Source organism: Malus sylvestris, chromosome 16 (assembly GCF_916048215.2).
Source record: "Malus sylvestris chromosome 16, drMalSylv7.2, whole genome shotgun sequence".
NCBI classification, from domain to species: Eukaryota; Viridiplantae; Streptophyta; class Magnoliopsida; order Rosales; family Rosaceae; genus Malus; species Malus sylvestris.
The window spans coordinates 24219567-24231077 of record NC_062275.1 but is presented as its reverse complement, the minus strand read 5'-3'; the positions used below and the strand labels follow the sequence as shown (position 1 = coordinate 24231077).

Below are 11511 nucleotides of genomic sequence, written 5' to 3'. Positions count from 1 at the left end.
ACGCCATTCTATATTGCATGCTAGGGACTAAGTTAAGTTGAAAATGCCATTCTCTTAACATACTACGTAAGAAAGAGTAATAGGTTGAGTTCTAACATTGAGCCAACTTGAGCATCTTCATCCGGAAATAAAAGGAATTTGAATGAAACATAACATGTTTGCATGATTATGTGGTGGTGGATAACAATACCCCTAACTCGTTTTTCTTAATTTGTGAGCTACTTAATATCTGTTTCTGTCCTGTTTTTGTTCGATTTAATTTAAATAGCAAATCAACTCCAAAAATCCCAAACATTTGTAGAAGTGTAGCTCTGTGTGTCTAGGTTTGCTTATAAAATTTCGTAGACTTTAGATTAGTGTAAGTCAGTCTAATAATTATTTTTCGGTGGCTGGTCAGTAGGGACAGCAACCAGTTTTTGTGACATTTTAAGTAGTTAGATAAAACAATCTTCTGCGGGAAAGACCCTTATTTTCATATGCTACAATTGACAAATCTTAGCTTTAATAAGGAAAATCAATAGGATATTTCTAATTACTTAGTGTCCCAATAAGCGAATGTCCGAGCAAGTGGGTGTCCGGTCAGACAAGAGATCACTGTTCGGACTAAATCTTTGTCACCATAAGCATGTGGCTCAGTGATCTATAGGCTAATCAATAGTATCAGTATGCTTCTTTAATTAGCAACAATGTTGATCAACAAAGTCTGTGCCATGAACCACCAAAATTATGTCACCTTAACATTCAAATAATAAAAGGTGTAATTTGGTCAGACTTGTCACATGTTATGGAAAATAGTCATGTGATAAATCATTAATAATAATGTAAAACATATTATTATAACATGTCACCCCGTTCGTTTAGGTAGTAATGCAATTTGTATAGCAGTAAAATAATGATAGTAGTAATGATGTGTATGCGTCGTGACCCGACATAATTAGCACACAGCAGTAATGGAAAAGCAGATATTGTGAGGTGCCGTACTATCAGATCATATATATAGATATATAGATAGATATATAGATATATAGATATATATATACATATATAGATATATATATATATATATATCTATATATCTATATATCTATATATATATTGTGAGGTGCCACACTATATGCACACAGATCATGAAAGCAAATAATATATTGCTAACTATGCACTAAAATATAAGTGTGATAGAAATGATGTGGTCTCCTCAAAGAATATGCATACTGTAAAGCACCCACCAACACAAAATAATAATAAACTATTAAATAAATTAGTTCATGAATGATTAAATAATAAACTATTTAATAATAATGTGGTCTCGTCAAGCTGTTGTTATTGCACAAGCAGTGGGACGTGATGACAGCCATGAAAGAAATGATGTGGTCTCTAATATGCATACTGCAAAGCAAAGGTATCTTATCACAATAATGATAAAGTAATAAAATAATAAAGAAAATGATCTTATCTTTCTTTTGAATTGTAGCTTTTGATAAAGCTTCAAGTCGAGATACGTATCCTATTTGTTTCCGATAACCTTGCCGCAGGTGAAACAGCGCATTGGGATCATCATCTTGATTCACATCATGCGTCGGTGTCTGGCAACACGACTGTGTTGAGATCATTGCCAACGACCAGGGTAACAAAACCACCCCCTCGTATGTCGCTTTTACTGATACCGAGCAGTTGATCGGAGATGCCACCAAGAATCAAGTCGCCATGAACCCCATTAACACCGTCTTCGATGCTAAGCGGTTGATTGGTCGTAGAGTTACCGATGCCTCTGTCCAGAGCGACATGAAGTTGTGGCCATTCAAGGTTACCTCCGGCCCCGGTGACAAGCGTATGATTGGAGTCTCTTACAAGGGAGAAGACAAGCTCTTCGCCGCTGAGGAAATCTCCTCCATGGTCTTCATCAAGATGTGTGAGATCGCCGAGGCCTACCTTGGCAGCACCATCAAGAACACTGTTGTCACAGTTCCTGCCTACTTTAACGACTCCCAGCGTCAAGCAACCAAGGATGCCGGGGTTATTGCCAGAATCAATGTCCTCTGTATCATCAATGAGCCCACTGCTGCCGTCATTGCTTATGGCATTGACAAGAAAGCCACCAACATTGGTGAGAAGAATGTCTTGATCTTTGATCTTAGAGGTGGTACCTTCGATATGTCTCTTCTCACCATTGAGGAGGGTATCTTCGAGGTCAAGGCCACAGCCGGTGACACCCATTTGGGAGGAGAAGATTTTGACAACAGAATGTTAAACCACTTCGTTCATAAGTCCAAGAGGAAGAACAAGAAGGATATTAGTGGCAACCCCTGAGCACTCAGGAGGTTGAGGACATCCTATGAAAGGGCAAAGAGAACCCTATTTTCCACTGCGCAGACCACCATCGAAATCGACTCCCTTTATAAAGGTATTGATTTCTACTCCACCATCACCCGTGTTAGATTCGAGGAGTTGAACGTGGATCTTTTCAGGAAGTGTATGGAGCCAGTCGAGAAGTGTTTAAGGGATGCCAAGATGGACAAGAGCAGCGTCCGTGAAATGAGCCATATCTACTGACTATGTCTACTGATGTTTCCGTAGTCGGAGATGATCTGAAAGTAGGGTTTGTGGGTGACATGGTCAATTCCCATCTTGGAAAGCTTCTTTTTTAGCTTGGTGTTCCAGTAGTTTTTGACATCATTGTCTGTTCTTCTTGGTATTCGTTTTACAATGAGAGACCACCTGCACTACATAAGCATGGAGTAAGAGAGAGAGATGATGTGATTGTGTTTCCATCGCTGCCGTCGTGACCGGGAGCTGGAGCGGGAGACATGGGTCTTGCAGTGATTGTGCAAGTGTTTGGTTCTTGGGTTTCTGCAGATTCACGGTGGAGGTTGTGAAGTTTTCATGGTGGTGAGATGAAAAATTGAGAGAGAATCGACATAGCTTTTCGTGTCGTTTCCCACAGACGGCGCCAAATGTTGATGCACAAAATCAGAGGTATTGGAACAACGTAAATCTTACCATGAATCTGCAAGAAATGTAAATAACACAAGATGTATCGTGGTTCACCCCAAGGTTTGGGCTACGTCCACCCTGATTGTATTTCTCTGACTGTACGTATGAATTACAAGGGTGAGGGGGAGTCCTTCAGAGAAAGCGAGTGTTGTTGTGTTTGTGACGGTATTGCCCTCTGTTGGGTTCCTAGACTCTCCCTTGTGAGGGGGGAAAGAGTTCCCTTTTATAAAATAAGAGGTTCCTCCTTTTACATAATCATATGGGCTGGGTAATGAGGCCCAATGTATCAAAGTTTGAGGCCCAATATGTGTGGTACTAACACACTCCACAACAAAATGGAGTTTTCAAATGTGTTTTAACTGCTGTCTAACTCATTAATTGCCTACCATCACTACTACTATCCACTAAATCACCTTTTGAGATATTGTACAACCGTCCACCATCTTCTGATCACCGGAAGGTTTTTGGCTGTCTCTGTTATGCAATCGTTGTGATGTGAAATTTGGATTTGGATCCTTGCCGAATCCCCTCCTTGGGGATCCTAGGGATCAACAAACACGGACCGTTAATAAAAAATCGTGCGGTCACAATTTTTTTCTTTTTTATATTTTCATGCAAAACGATGCTGCTTTACTTTTAAAAATATAAAAAGCATTTAATTGGGACCGCACGATTTTTTATCAACGATCCATGTTCGTTGATCCTTAGGATCCCCAGGGAGGGGATCCAGCGAGGATCCAAATCCGTGAAATTTTGTGAAGTTACCTTTCCTTTCTCTTCCATTTCAACGCCACGTGCTCCCACTTTTGAATTTGGGTCGTGATATTCACACATCTATTATTACCTTTAACGCACATCTCTTAATTTTTAACTGTCGAATCGAATAAATTGAAGAAAATCAATAAACGCACAATTACCAAAAATGTGTGAGGGATAAAAAATAGTATATGAATAGCACTATTTTGAATTTTTTCCAATCTCCCCAGATGACAGCATCCATGCCCATCAATCTTCCAACACCAAAGTGCCATTAAACAATCCACCTACACAGACGCCACCATCCATCTCACCTATATGCATAACGGACTAGGATTCTCTCCTCTCCTCTTTCCATTCCATCCTCTCACATTATCTATTTTGTCCTTCTTTTTTCAAAAAAAAAATTAATATAAGATTTTGACGTGACTTAACCATGAGCGTTCAAATAGGATGGGAAGGAAGGGGAGGGAAAAAAAAGAGGGAAGAGAATCCTACTCCATGCACAACCTCCAGAGTAGTCTGACACACCAGAAAGCAACAACTCCTCTGCCCTACTTGTCCACACACCTCACCTGCCCATCAGCAGCCCTACACCAGCAGTGTCATCCCATCCCATCCATTCCACTGAATCTGATTGCCCCACCGAATCAAGTACTCCACTTTCTCCCCACCCATCTATCACATCTAGAAGTGGGTTTGGTTTCATTCAGTTCGATTTTTTACCAAAATCAAAATCGAACCAAAACTTCAATTTAATTTTTTTTGGTTCGGTTTTTTTTTTGTTTGGTTTTGTTCAGTTTGGTTTGGTTTGGTTTGGTTTGGTTCGGTTTTATTTTTTCGGTTTGGTTTCGATTTTTTTAATATGAAATTTAAAAAATAGGCTTACATTGGTAGACTAATAATAAGAAATGGTAGACTAATAATAAGAAAATAGGGAAAGTGGGAAGGTAGTTGTACATATGCAATCCTATTATATCAACAACCTCAATTACAAAGAAAAATTATCACCGTATTCATTCCAAAAACAAACAAATAGATAAGCTCTTCCAAAACTTTCCTCTATAACCAATAGAATATCCTCCCTAATTGAACCAAGTATGCTCCTTGAAAAAGCCTAGGCTTAGTTTTGAACTTGACAACAAAGTTTCACAAAAGGAACATCATGGGCATAAATTCATAGTGTAAAGGGATTCAATTTGGTTTGGTTCGATTTTTCCATTTTCGATTCGATTTTTTTTTTTTTTCAGTTTTTCGGTTTTGGTTCAATGTTCGATCTGATTTTTTTCGATTTTCGGTTTTTGAACCCACCCCTAATCACATCCCTGCCCCCCAAGACAGTCTCTTGGACCTAGGCAACCCCCCACATGGCATAAAGACATCACATGACAAACCAAGTCACTCAGTCTACCCCTGTGCCGCCACCTTCTTTCTCTAGTACTCGTTACCTTTCTCATTTTCTTTCCTACTCTCGCTTCTCTTATGCCCATTGTACTTTTCTAGCTAATATTACAGGCGAACTGAGCCTACATCATATACTCAGGCTATCTTTAATACTAATTGGCGCCAAACTATGCATACAGAATTAGAGGCTGTATAACACAATAACACATGGAGTATGGTTCCTCTGCTTGTTGGTTCGAAACCGAAGTTGCAAATGGGTTTACAAAATCAAATACAAGTGTGATGTAGTAGGATATTTACCTTCTTATATTAGCTAGGTCAAATCCAATCCCACTTTAGGTGGATCAGGTTTCCTGTGCCATAGAAGACGGCATGATTGGATTAACGTATTTGTATATATGTTGGTCTCTTTGCTGTTGATGAATATAGAAAACTATTAACTACTGCAATCAATTCTTCTAGCCTTCTGTCAGTTTCACTATTTCAGTTTTCTAAGCAGATGTAGATCCCTTGAAATCTTCCTCTGAAATCTTGGTCCATCACCACTCATTTCTGACTTAACTTCACTGTAGTTCCCAAATTTGTGGTCTTCAACTCATCAATGTAATCCCACAATATTGCATATTTGTCTTTCATCAATAATTAATATCAACGTTAAGACCAAGCAACACATTTGTTTACCTTTTGGGCCAACCTGTTAATCAATAACTACCATAGCTAACAACAATGACTGACCGCAGTGACTATTTTATTTTTCATAGTGAACGACAAACATAGAGCACAAAAATTCCCATCAATGTAAAACTAACACCTCATACTTCGGAAATGACTACGAATTCATCAAAAACAAACTTACACAGACATCATACTCTAGACAATGGCTACAAATTCATTGATAATATCAGATAGAAACCACATTGGCAATAAGTTACCATTTCTACCTTAACTTACAATAAAATGGTTGCTTTTCTCCATGATTACGATGAGCTGCTATAGTCCGCATGATTAACCGTCAACTTCCTAAATTACGTTTTCTTCTTTAATGAACTCTAATTTTGTTTCGCCAAGAAGATCAATTGATTGAACTGAAGGGCAGAATGGAAGCAAGACAAAAAGGTGTGTAAAACGTGAAATGCCAAAATACCCTTGAAGTTAATGTTTCTTTAACAGAATGAAGTGAAGTGAGACAAAAAAAAGTTGAAATGGTGGTTTCAGGAGGTAAACAAAAACTAAATGACAGTGGGATATTGCAATAATGTGTGCCAATATTTAGTCTTAAACATTAAAATCGAAAATTCAAGTATCATTAAATTTGGGTGATCCATTCAACTTTGTTTTTTTTTTAGCACTTGATATATTTTTACACTAAGGAGATGAGAAGTTCGAGTTAGCCATACAATGGAAAACCTAATTTAGTATCGAGTTCGCCTTCTCAAGATTCGAACCTAAAACCCCTTAGTTCCAAGTGAAAAGCAATACAACTAGACCATAGTATTAAGTGAGTAGTCATCCAACTTAACTTGGCTTGATTGGGTAGTGGGTGTTGCTAATTCATTTCATTCCTTTCCTTTGTTGCCAAAAAAACCTTACGATTGCAAAGGGTAAACTTGTAAGATCCCACATCATCCAAGGGTGAGGATCATGTAAGCCTTATATGTATATTCCCATCTCTACCTAGACGAGGCCTTTTGGGAGCTCACTAGCTTCGGGTTCCGTAGGAATTCCAAAGTTAAGTGAGAAGGAGACCAGAGCACTTCCAGGATAGGTGATCGACTGAGAAGTTGCTTGTGAGTTCCTAAAAACAAAACCGTGAGGGAATGGTAAGCCCAAAGCGGACAATATCGTGCTACGGTGATGGAACGGGCCCAAGATGTGGTAGACCTGGGTCGGGATGTGACAAATGGTATCAGAGCTAATCCCTGGCCGGAAGTGTGCCGACGATGACGTTGGGCCCCTAACGGGGGTGGATTGTAAGATCCCACATCGCCCAGGGGTGAGGATCATGTAAGCCTTATATGTATATTCTCATCTCTACCTAGCACGAGGCCTTTTGGGAGCTCACTAGCTTCAGGTTCCATAGGAACTCCGAAGTTACGCGAGTTCGTACGAGAGTAATCCCAAGATGGGTAACCCATTGAAAAGTTTTCGTGTGAGTTCCCAGAAACAAAATCGTGAGGGCGTGGTCGGGGCCCAAAATGGACAATATCGTGCTACGGTGGTGGAGCGGGCTCGGGATGTGGTGGACCCCTGGCCGGGATGTGACAAAATTGCTATTTGACCCCTTGAATTATTACCCCAGTTGAAATTGACCCCCTAAGCTATTTTTTTGGTAAATTAAGCCCGTAACTATTTGAAATTAGCCAATTAACCCCTTGTCGTTAGATTCCATCCACTATTTTGTCAAATTCAAGGGCAAATTAGTCATTTCATCATTAATTCTTACTTGTCAACTATAACAACCAATAAATTTATGACATATGGATACAAAATAATGTGTAATAACAATATGAAATGGGTAAACATTTGGTTTTTTTACGTTTTATTTATTTATTATGCTATATGTTTTACACATTATTTTGTATTCATGTGTCATAATTTTATTGGTAGTTATCATTGACAAGTAAGAATTGATAATGAAATGATTAATTTGTCTTTGAATTTAACGGAATAGTGGATGGAACCTAACAGCAAGGGGTTATGACGCAGCACGAAGCAATGAAAGGGTTACCAGCGTAATCCCTTGTAGAACAAAGTTACTGGAGTCAACCAGTTGATAGAAATCCCAAAGGATAATTTGATTAATTGCTTGAAAGATGTCCAAATGATTACAAAGTGATGGCTTTAAATAAGCCTTTTACAACCTTTTTGGAAACTCAAAAGACTTAGGGAATTAAAATGAAAATAACTGACATATAATAAAGCCCTTGAAACCCCAAAAGACTCTATTTATTAGTAGACTGCTGTTTCGATGACTTTCTGCAAAAGATGGCTCGAGTCACCTTTGTGGGAGAATTATTTTAACACGTTTCTGCTAAAAGTGGCTCAAGCCACTTTTATGGGAAATTAATACCCCTTTTATGATTGCGCCCTTTTGTCTTCCGACGTTCCATCTCCTCCTCGATCCATTCCGCCATTTGTTCTACATCAGTCCCCTCCACTTCAGAAGAGCTCGACCCCGAGTTATGATCAGGATAAAGAACTTCATCATCATTGAAGGTATACAAATCAGCAACGTTGAAAGTATTGGAAATTCCCATAGACTCCGGCAAATCAATAACATAGGCATTGTCATTAATTCACTTGATAACTTTGAATGGACCATACTTTCGTGGCTTTAACTTGCTATAAGTTCCAACAGGGAATCATTCTCTTCTCAAGAACACCATGACAGAATCTCCTTCCTTAAACACTTTCACCCGCCGATGTTTGTCCACTGCTTCCTTATACTTAACATTGGTTTGTTCAAGCCGTTGCTTGACCTCATCACGAATTGCCACCACATCTTCAGCCATATTTTCTGCAGCAATGCTAAGTCCATGTCCCCTAGGTAGCTTCACCAAATCCACCACATGATGAGGAGTGACAGTGTAAACAATGGAAAATGGTAACTTACCAGTAGCACGATGCACAGCACTATTATAAGAAAACTCCATCTGAGGTAGGGCATAGTCCCATTGTTTTTTTTTTTCTCCGCAAATGCTTCGAACCATGTTACCAAGAGTCCTATTTGTGACCTCTGTTTGTCCATCAGTTTGGGGATGTGCAGTAGTACTTCGATTCAAAGTAGTCCCAAACATTCTCCATAATGTAATCCATAAATGACTCAAGAACTTGGTGTCTCGATCAGAAGTGATGGACTTAGGTACCCCATGCAATCGAACAACCTCCCTAAAAAACAGTTTGGCTATGTTTGATGCATCAACGGTTTTTCTGCAAGCAATGAAATGAGCCATCTTGGAGAACCTGTCAACCACCACAAAGACTGAATCCATTCCCCTTGGTGTTCGGGGTAGTCCAAGCACAAAATCCATAGCAATGTCCTCCCAAATATCGTTAGGAACAGGTAAAGGCATGTAAAGACCCGTATTTTGGACTTGCCCCTTTGAAACCTGACAAGTGTAACACTTCCTCACAATGGCTCCAACATCCCGTTTCAATTGTGGCCAAAAGTACCTTTCTTTCAAACTTGCTATCGTCTTGTCACGACCAAGATGACCGCTTAATCCTCCTCCATGCAAATCTCGAATAAGCTTTTCCCGCAAGGAAGAGATAGGAACACATAATTGGTTACCTTTGAACAGAAAACCTTCGTTGATAGAGTAATCTGCCATAGGTTCATGATTGATGCATTTCCTCCATATTTCCTGAAAATCATCATCGGTTGTATACAACTCCTTTAAGCACTCGAAACCCACAACTTCTTGGGAAAGAGTGATTAGCAATGATGCTCGTCTACTCAAGGCATCGGCAACGGTTTTGAGCTCCAGATTTGTGCTTGATAACAAATGGAAATTTTTGCAAGAACGTTACCCATCTGATATGCATTTTATTAACATGCTTCTGATTGTTAATAAACTTCAAGGCTTGATGATCCGTGAATAACACAAATTCTTTCGGAATGAGATAGTGTTCCCATTGTTTTAAAGCTCGAATCACCGCATAAAACTCCTGATCATAAGTGCTCCATTTTTTTATGGGCTTCACTTAGCTTTTCAGAGAAAAAAGCTATAGGTCTCATCTCTTGGGAAAGGACAGCACCCACTCCCACTCCACTTGCATCACATTCGACTTCGAATACTTTCTCAAAATTTGGAAGAGCTAACACCGGAGCAGTACAAAGCTTCTCTTTGATCAAAACAAAGCTTTGTTCTTGTTCATCTCCCCAACGGAACTTGCCTTTCTTCAAACATTCTATAATGGGTGCGGTGATGGTGCTGAAATGCCGCACAAATCTCTGATAAAAAGTAGCCAAGCCATGAAAACTCCTCACGTCGGAGACGGACTTCGGAGTTAGCCAATCTCGGATGGCCTTGGTCTTCTCATCATCCACCTGAATACCATTTTCACCAACCACAAATCCTAGAAATAGCAATTTAATTGTACAAAATATGCATTTCTTGAGATTCATATACAATTTATTTTCTTTCAAAACACCCAAAACGTGTCTCAAATGCATCATGTGTTCTTCTCTGGTCTTGCTATAGATTAAGATGTCATCAAAGTAAACCACAACAAAAAGACCAATAAAGGGACGAAGAACCTGATTCATAAGCCTCATGAAGGTACTCGGTGCATTAGACAATCCAAATGGCATCACTAGCCACTCGAACAGTCCATCCTTGCTCTTGAACGCCGTTTTCCACTCATCTTCAGGCCTGATTCGAATTTGATGGTAGCCACTGCGAAGGTCAATTTTTGAAAATAATTTCGAACCTTCAAGCACATCTAGCATGTCATCTAACCGAGGTATTGGAAATCTGTATTTGATGGTGATTCGGTTAATAGCTCGGCTGTCTACACACATACGCCATGCCTTTTTCTTTTCCTTGTCTTTCTTTGGAACCAATAGGGCAGGTACTGCACAAGGGCTCATACTTTCTCGGATAAACCCCTTTCGCAACAAGTCTTCAATTTGTTCCCTCAAAATCTCATTTTTTGCAGGGCTCATTCGATAATGGGGAAGATTTGGTAGGCTAGCTCCAGGTACCAAATCAATTTGATGTTGGATGTTCCTCATGGAAGGAAGCTCGTTAGGTAACTCGTCAGAAATGAGTTCATGAAATTCCTCCAATAATTGTTGCACTTCTGAAGAGATTTGTTCCTCTTCTTTGTTTTCTGTCAATAGTCCCTTCATCACGATCGGAAAGAAAGAATCTGCTTCTTTTATGGCCCCTTCAATCTCCTGCTTATCACTAATTAGAGTGAGGAAACTAGTATTCTTTGCTTTTGGTACTTCAGAGGGCGAAACAGGAGCCATCGCAATCTTCCGATTATTCCAAGTAAATAACACCACATTATCTCGACCCTTTAATGTCGAATCCACATCAAACTGCCACGGTCTCCCTAATAGTATATGACAAGCATCCATATCAATAACATCGCAAAGTACTTCATAACAGTAATGCTTACCAATGGAAAGTGGGACACGACAAGTTTCTGTGACATAGACGGAAGGTCCTTTCTTCACCCATCCAAGTGAGTATGGGGTGACATGAGGCTCCGTTGGTAGCTGTAAACGCTCCACCACTTTCTTGGCCACAAAATTTTCACAACTTCCATTGTCTACAATCACTTCGCAAACTTTGCTGTTGATGGAGCAAAGAGAACGAAAAATGCAGTGTCGTTGCCCATCCTTTTTTG

At 39.5% G+C, this 11511-nt stretch overlaps 1 pseudogene; it reads left to right on the top strand.

Annotated features, from left to right (window-relative positions):
* The first annotated feature begins 1298 nt into the window (after positions 1-1298).
* LOC126609230 (heat shock cognate 70 kDa protein-like) lies at positions 1299-2550 on the top strand (annotated as a pseudogene).
* The last annotated feature ends 8961 nt before the right edge of the window (positions 2551-11511 follow it).